Below are 7,193 nucleotides of genomic sequence, written 5' to 3' on the forward strand. Positions count from 1 at the left end.
AATAATAATTAAAACTAATATAATACTATAAAAGAGAAATAAAAAATTAATAATGCTATCTCTTAAATACTTTTAGTTAATATTAATTTTTAATTTAATAGACAACAAGGTAGATTTATATGAATTTAACCTTTAAATAAAAATAATCATTTTTTATTTTAATTATAAAATAAATATTATATATGTTTATTGTTAATTTTCTTTTAATTTTAATTCACTAAAAAACGAAAAATGCCCCATTTTTTAAAATTATTTAAATCGATGCCGTGACTCTTTGTGATTGGTTCGATAAATTACTCATTAAGCTTGTGGAGTAACAATTCAAATTTGAACTCGTCTAAATTCGACTTGTTAGCCTGTGAGCTGTCCCGTTTAGTAAAACAATAATATAAAATATGCTTGAAAACATTAAAATTAATGTTTCAACATGAATTATTAAAAAAATAATTAAAATTTATATTATTTTATAAGATTAAGTACTTTTTAATTATCTATCTTATTTTCTCATTTCTTATGTCATTATATTATAATAGTAATTTCAATCAAAATTATTCTCTTTTATAATAAACGGATCGGCTCCTAAGCTTCTCTTGAGCACGATTACTATTTGGAAGTGAGAAGTGAGTTGTGTCCTCTCGATTTAAATGAATACGGGCTTGATAACACATGCATCATTGGAATGAAAACAAATATAAATCGGAATAATAAACCATTTTATTTTATTATTTTCTGAAAATTGAATATTTGTGAGGATCAAATTGGAGATTTACATCCGAGGCACATAATTTTTATGTATTTAGAAATTTCTTGCACGTATACATAACATTCTGATGTTTTAAATATATGCATTATAAGTTGAATTTCAATTTTAAAAAGCAACAATAATGTTAGCTTTGATCTGATACTAAAGACTTGAGTGTTATTAAAAAGAGTTTTGGAGGGTCTTTACGTAAAACTAAAATTTGAAAGGGTATATATGTAAATCCCCTTGAAAGATATAACCTTGTGCCTATTTTCAGAGGTTTAGCCTACTGATCTTTTCTTTCAAGTGAAAGGTATGTCACTAAGCACTACGCACCACAGGCACAGTTTATATGATCTAACAACAACATGAAAGGGAATTGAATGGGTGAGTTGATTTCGTAACAAAATGAAAGAATAATGACAATGGACAAGACAACTTTATAAGGAAACATTTGCAAAAACAGATCCATTTCTCTATAGGCAAGGAAATAAATATAAGTTTATGTTTATGGAGGGGAATATGAGAGCACAGCTTCATTAAATTAAAATGAAAGGAAATTTCTATACATTTCACAAAAATTCTTATGTATTCAGATTTTTAACATTTAGACTTACATATTTATATTTATAATGTTATGATGTCATAAATTTGTGCACGAAAAGATGTATTGAAGTTTTAAATTAGTTTATGAACAATAATATAAATGCTTGCTACATTAGACTGATGAGGGAAAAAAAGTGGAATTAGACTAGCGTATTATTTTTCAAGTGGATGTCATTTTGCACAACGTGTAAGAAGACCTGTAATTGATAGTGTTTTTTTTTTTCTTTTGGGCAAAGTGAGTGCTTGAACCTGACATCTTAAAAGTCCTAATTTTATTTCCAACCAATGTGATATGTATTCAAGTGCACCTTTGATAATGTTTTGTCGATGTTGTTTTGCTCTGACAGGCTTAAGGTGGCCTTGTTATGAGCTCTGTTTTAATCTTGGTGAGCATGGAGGTGATCTTCAAGCTTTGCTTAATTCACTAATGATTGATCAATAATATGCAAACAAATGTTACACTCATTGGTCTGAGCTCACTTATCCCTATTTCTTGGATCTAAAATTTTCAATGAAGAATAACTCAAATCTTAAGAAATGAATCAATCCACGACGCAAGAGAAGAGAGAGAGGTATTAAAGAATATCATAGAGATTTAGTTTACAAAGAACATGATTGAAACCCTTTTACATGACAAGCGAGTCAAATTGGGTTAAAACATCACAATTTAGATGGGTTAAAACAACACAATTTAGAGAGAAAAAATATAATTTTTTTGGTTTCAAATGCCTTTGTTGTGCCATTTTTGTCTTCTCTCTAGATTGCCCCGTTTTTTAGATCTTTGTTGGGTCTGCACCGGTAGAGTCGGTCGCCCCGAATGCAAAAGTCTAGAAGGGATAGAAAACAACTAGGCGTCGCGACCCTAATGGTTGTGCCTCAGCTCTGCACACAATAAGACTTATTTGTAAATCTTTTATGGCATCACAACACTTGTATTAGTCTCTGCGATGCTCATTCAACACAATTCAATATGGTCGCTGACGCCGCGACACTTCAGAATGTGATGTGCCTTAGCCCTACTGGTAGTGTTGTGATGCATCACCTAAAAATATTTATGGATCAAGTAGGAGGAGTTAATTTTGGCTTTGGCATTGTAGTTCCATGCCTAGCACCGAGACACCCGATTATCTATAAATAGGGGACACAATTAAAGTTTTGGTATGCTAAATCTTTAATAGTGAAGGTCTGCGCCATATATCCCTTTCTTCATTTTTATCACTTTGTTATTCTAAAATGACATTACAATAGATACTCGCTCAACGAGGTTAGGGACCGGATGTGCCTCGAATCGTATTCCTGATAGCAACCAGAGTGATGTGATCTTTGATCCCGATGCTCGCTCCATTTCGAGAACCGCCGTGTCTCAAAAAAGCTATGCACGAATTCCTGGCTTCGTAGCACCACAACATTTCACATTGTTCTCTTGTACTAACACATTTGCATGTTGCGAAAAGATGTCACTCTGTCGGACCATATGGTAGACGTTTTGTAGGAGCGGATGGACTATATCATGGTCTGGCTCAAGCATATCGAACAACAAAAAGATATGTTGGCCGAGTGGCATCGGAATGCCTACAATAGGTAGGAGAAAGCACTCCAATGTTTTCCTCATGATCATAGCCCAACAATAGGGACGAGCAGGACTACAAACGATGACACCGCAGGAGGCGGATGGCTGCCAATTTTCAAAGGCTATATGATGCCACATTCTTCTTTTATTATTATTATTTGATGTTTTCCTCTCTATTTAGACATAAGGATTGCAATCTTTGTTTCCCGTAATTTGTTAGGATACATAAATTCTTTGGATTATTGATAATATAATGGTTATTTTGATTCATCGTATGTGAACTGTGTTTTGTATTCTCTCTGGCTCAACTATTTTATTTACTCTTTGCTTAGGAGACCCATATGCACTCTTGAGAGCCTCGTTATCAAGATGAACATTATTTTGTGATTCACATGGATCCCAAAGCAATGCGTGACTGGTCCAGCGTCGCGACCCTTGGTCGTTGTTTCGACTCTCGTGCCCCAAATTTGACAAACATTATTGTAGGAGCTGACATGGCATGCACCACATCAGTAGCATCATGGCGCCCTGAAAATTCAGGTCTCGATACCGACACCAGATTGAATGATCATAAGGATGTTCACTGATTTGTTGTCGGCCACATGACTGTGCCCAACTCCATCCCTGAAGCTGTGGCGCCCAGACTGACACATTGCTGGCCTTGAGTTGCACTTCCTATCTTCTCTGTCGACGTGGCATTTGACACATCAGCGGCGCTATGGCACCACATCAACTTATTTCCTTATAAATGTGGCAACCTTAAGCTGCCCCAAGAGCTGACTTTATGGTGAATTGTTGATAGTATAGGGCTCTCAATTTCGTTTGCTTGAACATCTTGGAGCTTTTTGAAGTCGTAGGTGAAAATTCTTTTCCTTGTACATTTTTCCTTTCTAGAAAAGCCCTAGGTTTTGTGTTAGAGAAATTAATTTAGGCTATTATTAGAGGATAACTAAGTTAAACCTCTTAGTTCCCTTATCTTAATCACAATTTTATTAGTGCACCTTTGAGAGTAGAGCCTTAGCTTATTTCGATGTCGTAATACCATTCTTTGGGCATTATGGAAATGTTCCATTTTTTTGGTGTGAAATGAGATTTCAATATTGTTCCTCAGTGCCTAGTCATTATTCACTTTATTTATATTCATGTGTCATTGCTTATGCAGTGCATTAGGCTACCTGGTTTGGTTTCGGCTGACATTCGGATTATGCAATGCATTAGGCAACCAGGTTTGGTTTCAACTGGCATTCAAATGTTGCTTTTCGACACAATAATAGTAGGTTTGGTTTCGACAACAACAAGCACCCTAGCTTTGAGCTTCGCAGCCCTGCGTAGACTTTCATTCCACTAAGGCTAATGTCGTTACACTAGTTTCAGTGACGCGATGCTAGGCTCTACTTTATGGTCCGGTGACATATCTCCTGTTGACAGAAATACACTTTCGTAGTCTCTTTCCCATGGTAGTACTAATCTTTTGCATTACGACATAAGAATTTAACAATACTACTGCCTTATTCTATTTTGCGAGTTACAAAATCGATGCATATCTTTGGATAGTGTGGGCAAAATGGGACACTAATCATTCAGCTGGGACCAGTCTTACTCGTTTGAGATTGTTGTCTCTCGACTTTTTGTTTGAATGATTAATGTGAGAGTATTTCTTGTTACACCATATAGCTCTAGCTTTCACAACTCTGCATGTTAGTTTGACATGTAGTGATAATAAGGGAACGATCAGTACTTGTTGGCTTGTCCGAACGATTAATGTGAGTTACCTTATCATTACTAGATCTCATATGATTGTTTCAAGTATAGGTTTGGGTTAAGGTTTGTCACTTGTCGTGGCAACGGTTAGCTCATTCAGATACTCATGATGAGGCCAGCTTGGTGACCTCATCAAGATCCTAGTGAAGGCTCTCAATCCCTACATTCGCACATTTTTCTCGTAGATATATGCATATGCAACACATTTGAGTTCGCTTTAAAACTCAGGTGTAGTTAGGGAGTTTTGTACGCAGTTATTGTTTATTGGTGTATGGAAGCTATTGTACATTTTGTGTCTTTTGTATGTTTTACTGAGTTTGAGACACGTGCACTAGTACATTAGGATGGATTTTTACTTGCAAGATGTCGTATCCAATAGAGAGGAGCTTAATAATAATTCAAACTAATGTCTTTTCTGCAGGCGATATTTAGCTTTACTCCTATCAGATACAACTTTTTATACAATGCAAGAGATAGCATGCACTGACTTTTTTTTTTTGCAGGTGAAATCTTTCTTTAGATTTTCTCAATATACATTTCAGATCTGTACTAGAAATAAGAAATGAGCACGAGTCCAATAGCTTGGAGCAAGGATAATGTGGAGAGGACTAGGAAATGTTTCTCGTTCTAGGTTTGGTTATATGTATGTGGAGCCTGGTTGCCTTTTTTTTTGGATTGTAATAGGCCCAACGACATCCGACCACTTATTCTTTTATATTAAATATTTCTTTTTATGACTTTTTGCATGTGCTCACTCTTTTTTATGCCTATAATTATTTTAGATAAGACCATGATTAGGCTCTTTAAGATAAAAATTTATTATAAAAGCTAATAAAAAAAGATTTATCTTAATAAAATTTAGGATTTAAAAATTCAATAGTTTAAAATATGTTATTGTATATCTTTATCTTTATTTTCCAACATGGACGTCAGTCCAATTTTAAAATGATCATAAAATACATGAATATATCCTCCTTGCAAACTAATATGATCTCCACGATTAGAATACTTAGAACACAACATACATGGTACAAAACCTGACTGATCCGAAATACATTTTATATGATTAGATGATTTTCTAGTATGGTATAAGGTGTTAGATGTTCCCTCAATCTAAACAATATCGGATAGCCCAACTTTATAGCTGAGTTATCTTTTTCTCCTCCTTTCTTCATAAGTTTCTTGTCCATACCCTTGGCGAGTATAATACCTATTCCACACTTTTGATCTAGTTATAGTCTTAGGAACTTACATTTTTTTTTCCTTTGACTTCACTTTCACTATATTGCTTCGAAAGATACACATGAGTTGCTAGTGAAGTGACCCCTAACTGGGTTGGGTCGACTACCTTCATTGCTTAGATCTGTGGTCTAAATAGTATGGGAGAACAGGTTCACAGAGCTTCGACCAGATTATCTCTACCTGTTTAGATTCTTGTTGGACTTACTTGTTGATTTACCTATTTAGGCACAATCATTTCCTTTGTCGAGTCTTTTTGAAGGAGAGTACTATAAGGCCCTTTTAGCTCAGTGGAGTCAACCCATCAGGTTTCGGTGATACACCCTCTGTTTAGTTGTCTATTTCTGCCCTGATGACTAAAGAATTTCACCCTATTGGGACCGCTGAAATATCCTTGGATGCTTATATTTCAGGACTATTTTGAACAAACAAAACACCTTCTATCATAAATTTTCTTGGGTATTCTACAGAATGTAATTGAACACGAAAATACATTATCGTGGGAGGGATCTTTGAACTCAAAATAGAATAACATTGATTTTGTACTCTGGTTTGATTATAAATGTATTTTTATATGAATTTTCTCATATATTTTCTCGGGTCAAGTATAATTTAATTTATTTTGAACTTCTCTTCTCAGTTTTACGTTGTGATGGTTATTCTATATGAATATCTTTGTAGCTATTATTTATTTTACTTTATTTTTTATTATTTCATCTTATTTTTTGTTCATTTTTTATCGGTTCTTTCTTCCTTTATTTTTTTAAGCAAGGGTGAACTAAAAATGCGGATTTGAATAAGACGCTAAGAAGTTCGTTTCAGCTAGAACAAACAAGAAGAAGAAGAAGGAAAAAGGGGGGCGCAACCAGCCTTATCATAAACTCTTATCTTTGATTATAGGTGGAGTCCAGCATGCTACAAATTTGACAACTTGAAAGAATTATAATGCATGATGTCATAGGTTGATCTTATTGTAGATGGCCGATGTAACGAGCGAGTCAATTTGGAGAGTTGGAGGCAGCTCAAAGCCAGTTGATGGGTTCTATAATATGGATGCTTTGGTAGCTTGGCGACTACTATAGGCTGGTAGGTCCTAGTTTTTGATGTGTACTGTCATCTCTCAAAAGAGCCCTTAAGAGAGGTGGGCAACCCAGGACTTAAATACTGTTTTTTGACCCTACACGTAGCCGATGTGAGACTATTTGTCCGTGACATTCTTCTCCACCCAATCACATGACGCCCTCGTCACGGATCGGCTCTACCGAGGGTCCCACT

This window comes from Phalaenopsis equestris, unplaced genomic scaffold, assembly GCF_001263595.1.
Source record: "Phalaenopsis equestris unplaced genomic scaffold, ASM126359v1 Scaffold000002, whole genome shotgun sequence".
NCBI lineage: Eukaryota > Viridiplantae > Streptophyta > Magnoliopsida > Asparagales > Orchidaceae > Phalaenopsis > Phalaenopsis equestris.